Genomic DNA, 13,481 nt, shown 5'->3' with positions numbered 1-13,481 from the left:
TGTCCATGGGACTTTCCAGGGAACAATACTGGAATTGGTAGCTGCAGGGAAAGAGCAAATTAGCCAAGATGGCATGGTCAGGTCTTCTCACCCCATTATTTTGTAAATGATGACTATGTAACAGCTGAGATGACTCATAGCACTTTGCATGCACATCATGATGTACTTGGTTGGACATGGGCTATTTTTGTTATATAGGCTCCACCTAAAAAGCAGCAGCATTACTGCTGTGTCATGGCTGTGTCCGTTGGGTCAGCCATTAGAGGAGAGAATATAATGTGTCTACTGTTATGGCTGCTGCATCAACCAGGAGAGAATAAATGTGTCTGCAGTTTCTACAGCTCCTCAAGTCTTCTTTCAGCCTCTTGGCTCACACCTTACCTACCCTGGGTTCAGCAAAATGTGCACACAGTGAAATACAGCAAGACAGCAGCCATTCCCTTCTCCAAGGTGTCTTCCCAACCCAGGGATCAAATCCATGTCTCTAACATCTCATGAATTGGCAGGAAGGTTCTTTACCAAGAGAGCCACCTGGTATTCTTACGCCATTCATGAGGGCTCCACCTTTATGACCTATTGACTTCCTAAGCCCCCAGCCCCAAATACCATTACACTGGGGTTTCAGCATATGCATTTGGGGAGGACACAAATATTTATTATTTCATAAATAATTAAAATGGGTATAAATATAATGTTGTGTGTTTCCATATCCCATTATACTTTATTTAACAGTTTAGATATATTTTTAAAAAGAATCTGTTACCGTTTTTAAAAGGAATCTGTTGACCAAGTATACCCAGAAGGATATTTCGGAAAACTCTCTATAAGTAATTAATTGGATTTGCCAGGGAAACAGCGTAGAATGCTTGCAAACACTCTTCACCTCTCTTGTACATTTTGTTCTATATTAATAGTCGTTAAAGTCATTGTGACAGTTCACCATGCATATATAGAGTTGCCACCATTTACATATCTTGCCAATTGATGCAATAAATATCAGAAGACTTTCCATGGGGGTAGCAGAGAGAAGTGAGTTAGAAGGCAAAAAAGATTAAAGAGATGATACATGCTTCAAGGCAAATGCCTTTGGAATATCTCCAAGGCATAGAGATATTTGAGTTTCTAACAGAAGGAAGGAGAAATCTGGAATAAATAAAACAGGAAGAAACAGCCTCAAGTAATTTTGTAAAATTTGTTTAACATTGTTATTAAAACCAGTTAAGAACTGTGTGAGTAAATAAAATTACAGGTCATTATCATTTAAGATCAGTGATGCAAAATTTCTATCTCAGGTGGCTAAAAATGAGAACAGGTTATGGCCAGATTGAGAATTTTACAAATAAAATATTAATACAACATTACAAAATTATTTAACAATGAATATGCTAAACACAAAGGATAAAAGCCCTATGCTTCTCTTAACAAATGCCAACAGCTTTTCACTAATGAAATAAAATAGTGTTATTAGCACAGTTAGTGTGATCACTGTCCTAGGAGAAAGGGAAGAAGAATGGTGAGGATCCAGGAGAAAAAGAATGATGAGGATCCAATCAATAACCAAGATAGGGTGTTTCAGAGACATGGCATCTATCTGTTTCTTAACTTGGATGATGAATACACTAGCGTTCATTGTACAGTTGTTGTTTAAACTGTGCATAACAATTAGATCTATATTTGTGTTGCAACCCAATGGACTGTAGCCTGCCAGGTTCCTTTGTCCATGGGATTTCCCAGGCAGGAATACTGGAGTGGATTGCCATTTTCTTCCTCAAGGTATTTACCTGACCCAGGGATAGAACCCGCATCTCCTGCACTGCAGAAGGATTCTTTACCATCTGAGCTACCAGGGAAGTCCTATATAGTCCATAAAGAAATTCTACACTGGACCAAGATACAAAAAGGCATAAGTTTACGATCACATAACGCCAGGTTCAGGACTTCGTTCTGCCTAAATCATATGATTCCGTTCTTCCAGATATTTTTCTCTCACTCGTTTTAGTATATCATTCAAAAACAAAGCCTTTTAAAATGACCCATATTTAAATAAAGCTAAACACTTTGCCTTATACTTTATTCTATCCTGGAAGGATAGCAAGATTTGGATTAGCACATTGCAAGTTAGAATGAGGGGATGTTTTCTAGGTCACTATGAATTCAAATTTCTTCATTGCATTATGGATACATCTTTCAGAAGATGGTAATAATGCTTTCAGAAACAACAATTCTGGTTTAAACTCTAATATGTAGTACAGAAAAATAGTAATTACAAAGCCAAGGAATGTGTAAATTGTTCCCACTCTACTTGAAAATTAAACAAATGCATACTAAAACCCAGCAAAATCTACAAGTACCTTAATTGTATTTTACCATATTTTACACTGAGAATACTGTTGATTACCTAAGGATTTAATCTTTGACCATTGTCTAAAGCAAATCATTCATGTTCCATGTTTATGTAAGTTAACATGATGCTAAAACAACTTAAGTAAAAATAATGTTCATTTCAAAAAGGTTCTCAAATTAAGCATTATTCATTATATTCAAACTCATTTCCACTCAATAATTTCAAAAGATTGAAATTAAAAAACATATGGGAATCTTGTTTTATATATGCATTTTTTTTACATTTGTGAAGACACACTGCCCTCTTTTGAACAAATGTTGTTAAATTTCAGGGGAAAACATTTCCCTGTAAAGCAAAACCAGAACACACAGAATGAAATAGGGAGAGGACGCTAAACAGACAAGAGCATCGTTCCCCTTTTACAAATGATTAAAGAATGATTACTATGTTGGATATTAATTTCTAAAAATCAAAATCTCTTTAGTAGACTTGTCTTTGTTTACCTTCATGTAAGCATTTGAACATTACTTGCTATTTAGAGAATGTTTATACATATGCAAACCCTTATCTTAAATATATCCAATAATTATAATACTTAATTTTAAAAAGTCTGAAATTCTCTGCAGAACCTTTATAATTTATCTTAAGCCATTTATGACCACATCATTGTTTATTATCACTCACCTCTAAGAATTTTTTGTCCTTAACAACTGTGTACCCATAGTTTAGCAACAAGGCTATTTCAATAAACCTGTCAGTGTGAGATATATTTTATAAGTTTATGAGATAGTCTCTCTAGTAGATGGCTCCTTCAAATTTATTTCTTGAATTTCTTGAATGCTACAATTATATTAACTTTTTTTCTTACTTTATAACCTTTGGACATTTTACATTGAAAAACTAATATAGATTATAAAATGAATGTGGAAATTTCATAATGATTGCCAGCGTTCCTTTTTATATTAGAAAGACTGCAATAACATGACAAAGGCTAAGACCTCATTTTCCATGAAATATTGATGTTATAGAGATTTTAATCACCAATTCTTTAGTGAAAGTGGATAAGTGCAGAATGGGATAACACTAGTATATTTATTGTAATGACTATCTTAAAGAGATATAATATGCATTGCACTTAATTTTAATATAATTTTATTATTCACATTCATTAAACTCTATTGTCCTTCCGTGATCCAGTATACTCCTTTATAAAGAGTGGGCCAAAATATTTTGTTCTTGCCCTCAGATAAAGTGTCAGATAAGCACTTCCTCTGTTATAGTCAAATGTGAATGATTGACTAATGAGTTAATGCAATAGATACTGATTTATAAATTTCATTGGTAATAAGAATGACTATGTGTTTGAATGTACAGTGAATTATCATTGCTTCTATTAAAAAGTAATAGTACCTTTAATTCCTGGACAAGGTGATACAGAGAATCACCAATGAATTGGAAATTTAAACAAGTACCAGGATGATAAAAAGAAGATGAAGTAAATGAATAAAGTTAACTAAGACAGTAGCAACCTAATACAATTAAAGAGAAGCAGAGGAGGCAATGGAAATACAGAGGCTCTGTTCAGAGTTCAAAGCTATCAATAGAAGCTGGTGTGAAAACAGGGTGTTAATCGTGTCTCCACTTTCAAGAATGGAATTGACCTCACTCAGTACATATTCCACTACACTGTATCCCTATCTCTAGGAAAAATAAAATGAAACCAAAATCAAAGAATTTAGCAATAACAACAGCATAATGTCGATAATTTAGGGTGTATTCTACTTAAAGAGAAAAAAGATTGTCTATCCTGATAGACTAGAAATTCTTCAAATTTATATTAGACCCCTCACAAAATGACAATCAGAAAAATTCCTAGGTGTCTTAGTCCACTCAGGCCACTGAACAAGATGCCATAAACTGAGTGGCTTATAAACAAGAGCAATTGATTTCTCACAGCTTGGAGCCTGGAATTGCAAGATCAGAGTGCCCTCTATATCAGTTTCTGCGTCTGGTGAATGCCTGTTATCTGGTTCATAGATGACCATCTTGTCACCATAACCTCACTTGGGGAAAGACGCTAAGGAGCTTTCTCATGCCTTTTGTGTATGGACACTTATCCCATTCATAAGAGTTTCAGCTTCATGATGTAATCACCTCCAAAGTTTCCATCTCCAAATATCATCATCTTGGGGTGAGGTCATAAAATATGAATTTAGGAGACACAAATATTCTGTCCATAGTACTAGATTTAACTGGATATTGCAGACTTAATTGCAGTTTTTTCCCCCTAAGATTCTAAAACCTCTTTAGTTACTTGACTAAATACTGAACCTAAATACAATGAGTCCATTTAGAACTTGAAAGACTCTTCAACAGCTAGGTATCCCTAATGGAACAGCTTTTATACACAAGTGACCTCAATTTCAGGGAAAATATAAAAATGCACTGTTTATTACAGCTTCATCCTTGACCAGGTTGCAAAGGCCTATCTCTGCTTTATTTTAGGGCAATAGCTACAAAAAATATTGATGCTTTTACAGAACTAGTTCTAAGCTCTACACTTTACCTCATGGTTTTTCACACAGTCAGTATATACACTAGTAAGTAAAGAAACACAACATGTTTAAACCAACAGATTAACCTGTTATCTGAATCTATTGATCTCTTTCCAGCATTGTTATTCCCATTGTAACACCCTAAATGTCATCGTTCTCTGGGCTTTACCAGAAAAATAGAATACTTGCTATTGCCATAATCATTTAAGAAAGTTTATCTTTCTCAGATTTACTAAAGATTTCCACTAAGAACACTGACCTAATATTATTAGTTCATGAATCATGCCTCAATACCAAAACTAGAGGTTAATAAAAAGCTTGTGCTATCATTAACAAAAATCCTTCTTTCTTATACAGTCCTATATCTGAGATAAAATTAGTCCAGATGGCACAAAGACTGCATGAATTAGCAGGGAGAAGGCAATTCTGATTCCATGTTGGAACTGTTTCTTTGCTGTGCTTTTTGTTTGCCTTTTGCTATTATAATTATACATAGTGGCCTGACTCAAAAGATCTTGTCCCTCTGCCTGACTGTTAAACTAAAGTTCTTATATTCAGACCCCTGTCCACCTGTAGATGGCAGGAAGGAAGAAATTAACACATTTCCCTACCTGAGACTTGTCATTCTAGGAGATACTGGGCAAGATTAATGGCCTTTTTACTTTGTTTCCTCACCTCACCCCCATCTCTAATCCACAAAAGAACCTGGCATCCAGACCCCAGTAAGATGGTTATTTTGAGACATTAGTCTGTCATCTTCTCGGTCTGCCAGCTTTCTGAATAAAGTTTTATTTCTTGCCTCATCTTTCAGATTCGTTGGCCTCTCTGGCAGTGAGCAAAGTGAACTTGGATTTGGTAACATTAGGGTTTGTCAACTAAACAACATCCTTGAGTAAATAGTAGACATGTTTTTCAGTAGTAGGTGACCTTGTTATGGTTTGAAAAACAAAAGAGAATTTCTCACTTCTGATGGAAACTTCATCAGAATTATACAAATTAAAAAACTTTCAAATGCACTATTGCATGCTAGAGAGACATTATTCTAAAATCTGAGGCCAAAGTGGAAAAGAATATACTTTTTAAAAAAAATATATGGAAGACAAAGAAAAATCTCTAGCAGGTTATAATGTCAAACAAATAATCATAATCAAGATAAAGTCATAACTAAGTACTTAAAGGATAAATATCTCCAGGGATTCAAAGAGGAAATTATAAAATAGTAATGTTTAGCTGCTTATTTTGAAAAGGACGTATGGGGAAAAAATCTGGTTACGTCACTCACTCAGATCATGTTTAATGCTCCCATGACTTCCACTTGTTCACATCAGATGATTTCAAATGAATATGAGCTAAATTTCCCCACAAAACCATGTATCATAGAAAACACTGAAATAAAGCTTGAGGTTACTTTTGAGTTACAGGGGATGTGCCAACCACATAATTCTAGAAAAAAAAAAAAAGTGGCACTTTGCCAGAAACCAAAGCTTTACTGATCATTTGAATATATCCAGATATAATTCATCAAGCTTCTGCCATCTGTGGGATAGAAAAATGTCTCAATCAGTTATATCTATTTTCAGGGTGGGCTAAAAAAATTTTTTAAAGCTACATGTTGATATATGGCAGAGAAAGCAATGGCACCCCACTCCAGTAGTCTTGCCTGGAAAATCCCATAGACGGAGGAGCCTGGTGGGCTGCAGTCCACGGGGTTGCTAAGAGTCGGACACGACTGAACGACTCCACTTTCACTTTTCACTTGCATGCATTGGAGAAGGAAATGGCAACTCATTTCATTGTTCTTGCCTGGAGAATCCCAGGGACGGGGGAGCCTGGTGGGCTGCCATCTATCGGGTCTCGCAGAGTCAGACACGACTGAAGTGACTTAGCAGTAGCAGTTGATACATGGCAAAAACCAATACATTATCGTAAAGTTAAAAAATAAAATAAAAAAAGGAAAAAAAAGATGATAAAAAAAATAATAATAAAATAAAACTACATCTTTTACAGTTCTTAAAAACGTGCATGATTTTGTGTATTCAACCCCAGGGCATACCAATTTTTATCTTAAGTGAGGGAGACACACACTTTTTGGGAACCATTTAAAAAGAACTCTGTATGGATATACCATCACTAAGCTGCAAAATCTGCGCTGCAGTTACCACTCAGGATCATCTGGAAAGGCAGAAAAAGGAGCAATGCCGCTAAGTCACTTCAGTCGTGTTCGACTCTTTGCGACCCCATAGATGGCAGCCCACCAGGCTCCCCCATCCCTGGGATTCTCCAGGCAAGAACACTGGAGTGGGTTTCCATTTCCTTCTCTGCATGAAAGTGAAAAGTGAAAGTGAAGTCGATCAGTCATGTCGACTGATCCCATGGACTACAGCGACCCCATGGACTACAGCTCACCAGGCTCCTCTGTCCATGGGATTTTCCAGGCAAGAGTACTGGAGTGGGGTGCCATTGCCTTCTCCAAAAGGGACCAATATCTATGTATAAAAATTGACAAGGTTTCAGAAACTTTTGAACTCCTTTGTCTAAAGATAGACCCCTAGACATTATATACATATAGTCTGCTCCTTCAAGCACACTCACTTAACCCTTTTGAACTGATAACTGGAAGATATATGCATTTAGTGGTTTATTTCTGACACCAGACTCTGCCTTACTACACGGGTATGGCAAAATATTGCCAGGGATTCACATACTGTAATCAAATCTCCTCAAGAAATTCAGATGTTCTTCCTACAACATCTTACAAAACAGCTTTTTTGTGATCTTCAACCATGGAATTTTATTTATTGAGGAATAAATAAAACATTTGAACATCATTGAAGGAATCATTTTAGGTTCTGTTAAGGAAAAAAAAAATGGAAGCCAATACTTGGGTTCACATTTCATAACTAAAAAGATACAGTTCCTAATTCCACACATTTGGAAGGCTACTCTAAGATAGGAGCTCAAACTGAAGAGTCTTGGAGATCCCCTGCTGCTGCTGCTGCTGCTGCTAAGTTGCTTCAGTCGTGTCCGACTCTGAGAATAGCCAATTTCAGAACTATGCAGCTGATCCAAGACCATTGGAACAAAGCAGTGATATTAGTGGAATTCTTCCCTCCAAGATGATGGATGAAGACCTCTGTCTAATCTTGTATTCTTTCTTTTGCCTGGTTGTGTATAGTCTTTTTTTTTTTTTTTTTTCTCATTTTCTACAGACCCCTTGTTGTTACCCACTCATAGCCACCTTTTGCTCTGTTTTCTTTTCCATTTAATATAATTGTTGGATCAGAAGATACCCAAAACCATCCTTGAAAAAAGCAGAAGTGTTAGTCGCTAGTTCTGTCTGACTCTTTGCAAGCCTGTGGACTGTAGCCCACCAGACTCCTTACCCACGGAATTCTCCAGGCAAGAATACTGGAGTGGGTAACCATTCCCTTCTCCAAGATATCTTCCCAGCCTAGGGATCAAACCCAGGTCCCTTGCCTCACAGGCGAATTATTTACCATTTGAGCCACTATCCTTAGTTTATCTCAAATCTTCAGTCTTAGCTGATCGCTAGATATGACATCCATTACCGGAACTACATCATAAAACCCTTGGGGGAATTTTGGCTCCATTAAAATGACAATATAGAATTTACCCTGTGACATTTTCTCTTGTACCTGTAGAGAAGCATGACCTTAAAAATTTAAACTGTCAATTTTATAAGTTCCCCTATCACCACAACCCGCATAAAAAGAACCAAGTATTGCAATTTATAGATCAAACTGTAGATAATTTAAAATTTAATTCTAACACACTTTGTAAGAAAATGAGTCAATTTCTTTTAAGAAAATGAGGCTTTTGTAAGAGATTAAAAGACACCCAAGTATGTTACACAAGTTATTATTTCCACAGTTAATAATAGACATAGGCATATTAAGTGTTTCTCTTGATCACAATCTCTCTTTTCTAAAAGTAAGGCAAAAAGTACTAATTCTGGTAAATTTTCAGAACTCATCATAACTTTGAAGGATGTTTAAACATAATTTTTAAGCCAAATAAATAAACATGGTCTCTTGACAACTATCAAATGGGGGAATATTCCTAACTTGATGGATTAATTTGACTTCCAAATTAGTAAATGTTATGTAAAGGATACCAATCAAGGTTTTTCCTTCTTTGTTGCCCTCCTTCCTTTTTATTGGCAAAGATTATTATTTACTTTGCTACAAAATGAAATACAAGACATTGCACCATGTTAAAGATAGAAAAGTGCACATTGAACACTTAGTGCATTACCAAAGTCACTGATGACTGATACCAGCAAAATTCAGAGGGACTCTATCAACACACACACACACACACACACACACACACATAGGCACTTGCTTTGTATTACTAACTCCAAGCATTTCTGCTGACATGAGGTGATATAACTTGCCCTGTCAATTGGAATCAATGATTATTTCCAACTATCATTGTTTGTCCATAAATAAAGCTACAGGTGATTGTTTTTTGCTTAGTCTCTAAGTCATGTCTGACTCTTTTGCAACCCCATGGACTGTAGCCCACCAGGCTCCTCTGCCAATGGGATTTCCCAGGGAAGAATATTACAGTGGGTTGTCATTTCCTTCTCCAGGAATTGAACCCACACCTCCTGTGTTGGCAGGAGGATTCTTTATCGATGAGTCACCAGCGAAGCCAGTTATATATCATATGTTGTGCTAGTTTTTGACTCTTTGCTACTCCATGGACCATAGCCATCAGGCTCACCTGTGTATGGGGTTTCCCAGGCAATAACACTGAAGTGGGTTGCCATTTCCTTTTCCAGGGGATTTTCCTGACCCAGGGTTCAAACCTATGTTTCCTTAATTTTAGGCAGATTCTTTACCCTCTGAGCCACAGGGGAAGACTGTGATATCATAAAGAATCTATGTTACATAATGAATATAAAATTATACAAATGTTCAAGTTAATAAGGTGATGGAGAGACACAGATAGAACTCAGGAACTTTGTATGCAGAATTATCTTGCTCTGAAATGGAAAACAATGCTAAGTTTAATATCATGTTAATATATATTTCGACCTAATTGTAAAATGGAAATATCAAAAACTGAAACACAGGAATATAATTTTTATATTCAGTTAGGGAAAACACAGTTGTCTTTGATAGTTTAACTAGAAATATTTATTACAACCACATTTTCAAGAGACTAGGTATACTTTTCTGTGGTTTAAATACAACTTATTAGTCACAGTTTATAGGTTATTGGAAATTTGACATGGATGAGGTATACAAAAAGCATTCTGAATAAAAAAACAAAATATGTCTGCTTAGCCTTTTAGTTATGAAATAAGACAACAGATTTCTTGTGACAATGAAAAATATTGTTTATTACACATTGCAATAACCTGAGGAATAGGATAGGGAGGGAGGTGGGCACAGGGTTCAGGATGGGGGATACACCCATGGCTGATTCATGTCAATGTATGGCAAAAACCACTAAAATATTGTAAATTATTAGCCTCAGCTTACATACTAGTAAAGTAATGCTCAAAATTCTCCAAGCCAGGCTTCATCAATACGTGAACTGTGAACTTCCAGATGTTCAAGCTGGTTTTAGAAAAGGCAGAGGAACCAGAGATCAAATTGCCAACATCTGCTAGATCATGAAAAAAGCAAGAGATTTTCAGAAAAACATCTATTTCTGCTTTATTGACCAAGCCAAAACCTTTGACTATGTGGATCACAATAAACTGGAAAATTGTTAAAGAGATGGGAATACCAGACCACCTGACCTGCTTTTTGAGAAACCTGTATGCAGGTCAGGAAGCAACAGTTAGAACTGGGCATGGAACAACAGACTGGTTCCAAATAAGAAAAGGAGTACATCAAGCTGTATATTGTCACGCTGCTTATTTAACTTACATGCAGAGTACATCATGAGAAACACTGGGCTGAAAGAAGCACAAGCTAGAATCAAGATTGTCAGGAGAAATATCAATAACCTCAGACATGCAGATGACACCACCCTTATGGCAGAAAGCAAAGAAGAACTAAAGAGCCTCTTGATGAAAGTGAAAGAGGAGAGTGAAAAAGTTGGCTTAAAGCTCAACATTCAGAAAACAAAGATCATGGCATCCGGTCTCACCACTTCATGGCAAATAGATTGCGAAACAGTGCAAACAGTGGCAGACTTTATTTTGGGGGGCTCCAAAATCACTGCAGATGGTGGTTGCAGCCATGAAATTAAAACATGCTTACTCCTTGGAAGGAAAGTTATGACCAACTTAGACAGCATATTAAAAAGCAGAGACGTTACTTTGCCAACAAATGTCCATCTAGTCAAGACTGTGGTTTTTCCTGTGGTCATGTATGGATGTGAGAGTTGGACTGTGAAGAAAGCTGAGTGCTGAAGAATTGATGCTTTTGAACTGTGGTGTTGGAAAAGACTGTTGTGAGTCCTTTGGACTGCAAGGAGTTCCAACCAGTCCATCCTAAAGGAGACCAGTCCTGGGTGTTCATTGGAAGGACTGAAGTTGAAGCTGAAACTCCAGTACTTTGGCCGCCTGATATGAAGAGCTGACTCATTTGAAAAGACCCTGATGCTGGGAAAGATTGAGGGCAGGAGGAGAAGGGGACGACAAAGGATAAGATGGTTAGACAGCATCACCGACTCAATAGGTATAATGGGTAAACTCCAGTATTTGGTGATAGACAGGGAGTCTTGGCGTGTTGCAGTTCATGGGGTCGCAAAGAGTTGGACAGGACTGAACTGAATTGAATTAGCCTCCAATTAAAATAAATTATTTTTTAAAAAAAGAAAGAAAAAAAATATACATTATTATGGAATGAAGCAGGAAAGTAATCGTATCTTTCCAGTAGTACTACTATTCCGTGTATGTGTGCGTGCTAAGTTGCTTCAGTTGTTTCAGACCCTTTGTGATTCTATGGATTGTAGCTCACCAGGCTCCCCTGTTCATGGGATTCTCTAGGCAAGAATACTGGATTGGGTTTCCATGCTCTCCTCCATGGGATCTTCCTCATCCAGGGATCAAATCTGTGTCTCTTAGATCTCCTGCATGTGTGTGCACACACATACACAAATTGTAATAGTTTTATCAGTTGTTTGTTCATTTTACTCTTATATAAACACAGGAGAATATCATATTATAAATTTTGGAAAATGGCACACTCAGTTTGAATGGTGGATGGTGTGGCAAAGTCTTTCTGTCTAATAATTTTTAAAAGTATTTGTAACTGCAACTTTCTGTGCCAAGCATGGGAATCTTATACTCATTTTACTGTTTAGAACTTACTTAAATAAAACACAGTAAATAAAGTTCTGTCCAGTGGTGGGTATTAATTCAAATACTAATAAAATAAGTTTTCATATCATATATATCTCATTCAACCCATCTAATAAATTCATTTTTATATTTATACTGCTTAAATAAAAATTAACTTTCCCTATCATTTCAATTCCTCTAATTCTTTCCTCGGGGCTTCCCTGGTGACTCTGGTAAAGAACCTGACTGCCAATGCAGGAGATGTGGGTTCCATGGCTGCATGGGGAAGGTCCCTTGGAGAAGGAAATGGCAGCCCTCTCCAGTATTCTTGCCTAGGGAAATCCTCTGACTGGTGGGCTACAGTCCATAGGGTCATGAAGAGTCAGACACAACTTACTGACTAAACAATTCTTTCCTTAATAATATAGCTCTGACATTTTCTAAATAGGCCCTCCTATTTTAAACAGCAGTCTCCTCTTTATTATCAAAAAGCTAAGTTCATCAGTAAATGTTAACATTTGTGTCAATAATCAGCCATGCTATTTGTGAAGTATTTTTAAGTTTCCTTTTGGTGAGCCACCCTGAGAGAGATTTTTGACATAATTGCAAGTTATATATTTCACATTTATCTTTTGAGGGCTTGCGGAGTATAATTTCCCAAGTACAAGTAAGAAATGTGTAATTGTTATTTATGAGTATAATTTTTATTATATCAGAAAAAATTCTCATAAAACACAGACCTTTAAAATTCTAACAAAAGCTCAATCCTCACTTTAAAAAATAATATTTTCTACATCATTTTGATATTTGGCAAAACTAATACAATTATGTAAAGTTTAAAAATAAAATTAAATTAAAAAATAAATAAATAAATATTTGCCCTATTAAAAAAAAAAAAAATGTGACTATTGAACTATTTTAAGAAGCTAAATCATTAAAGAACATTTACTTTTTGGTGCTGTGAATATTTAAATATTAAATTTAGTCTAATATTTAGGTATAATATTATTATAGAAATATTGCTGAAATTCTATAGATTTGTGCTAAATATTGATTTCAGTAGTGTACTTTTTAAATTATTCTTGAAAAAATCTTAATTTTGTTAATGTTCTAATTTTTAAATCTCATAATAACTCTAATGAGTCTGATAGCATGGTCTAACAAAGGCTGTACATAAATAAATTGCTGTTGCTTAAAATCATAAATGACGACAAATTAAAAATTGTTTCTTAAGTTATTTATTAATATTAGATTTTAGCAAATGTCAATATATCACATTCTTAAAATAAATCTTATACCTGGGATTAGCAACAGC

Source organism: Bos indicus x Bos taurus, chromosome 1 (genome assembly GCF_003369695.1).
Source record: "Bos indicus x Bos taurus breed Angus x Brahman F1 hybrid chromosome 1, Bos_hybrid_MaternalHap_v2.0, whole genome shotgun sequence".
In the NCBI taxonomy this organism is placed as follows: Eukaryota; Metazoa; Chordata; class Mammalia; order Artiodactyla; family Bovidae; genus Bos; species Bos indicus x Bos taurus.
Note: the sequence above shows the minus strand (reverse complement) of the source record.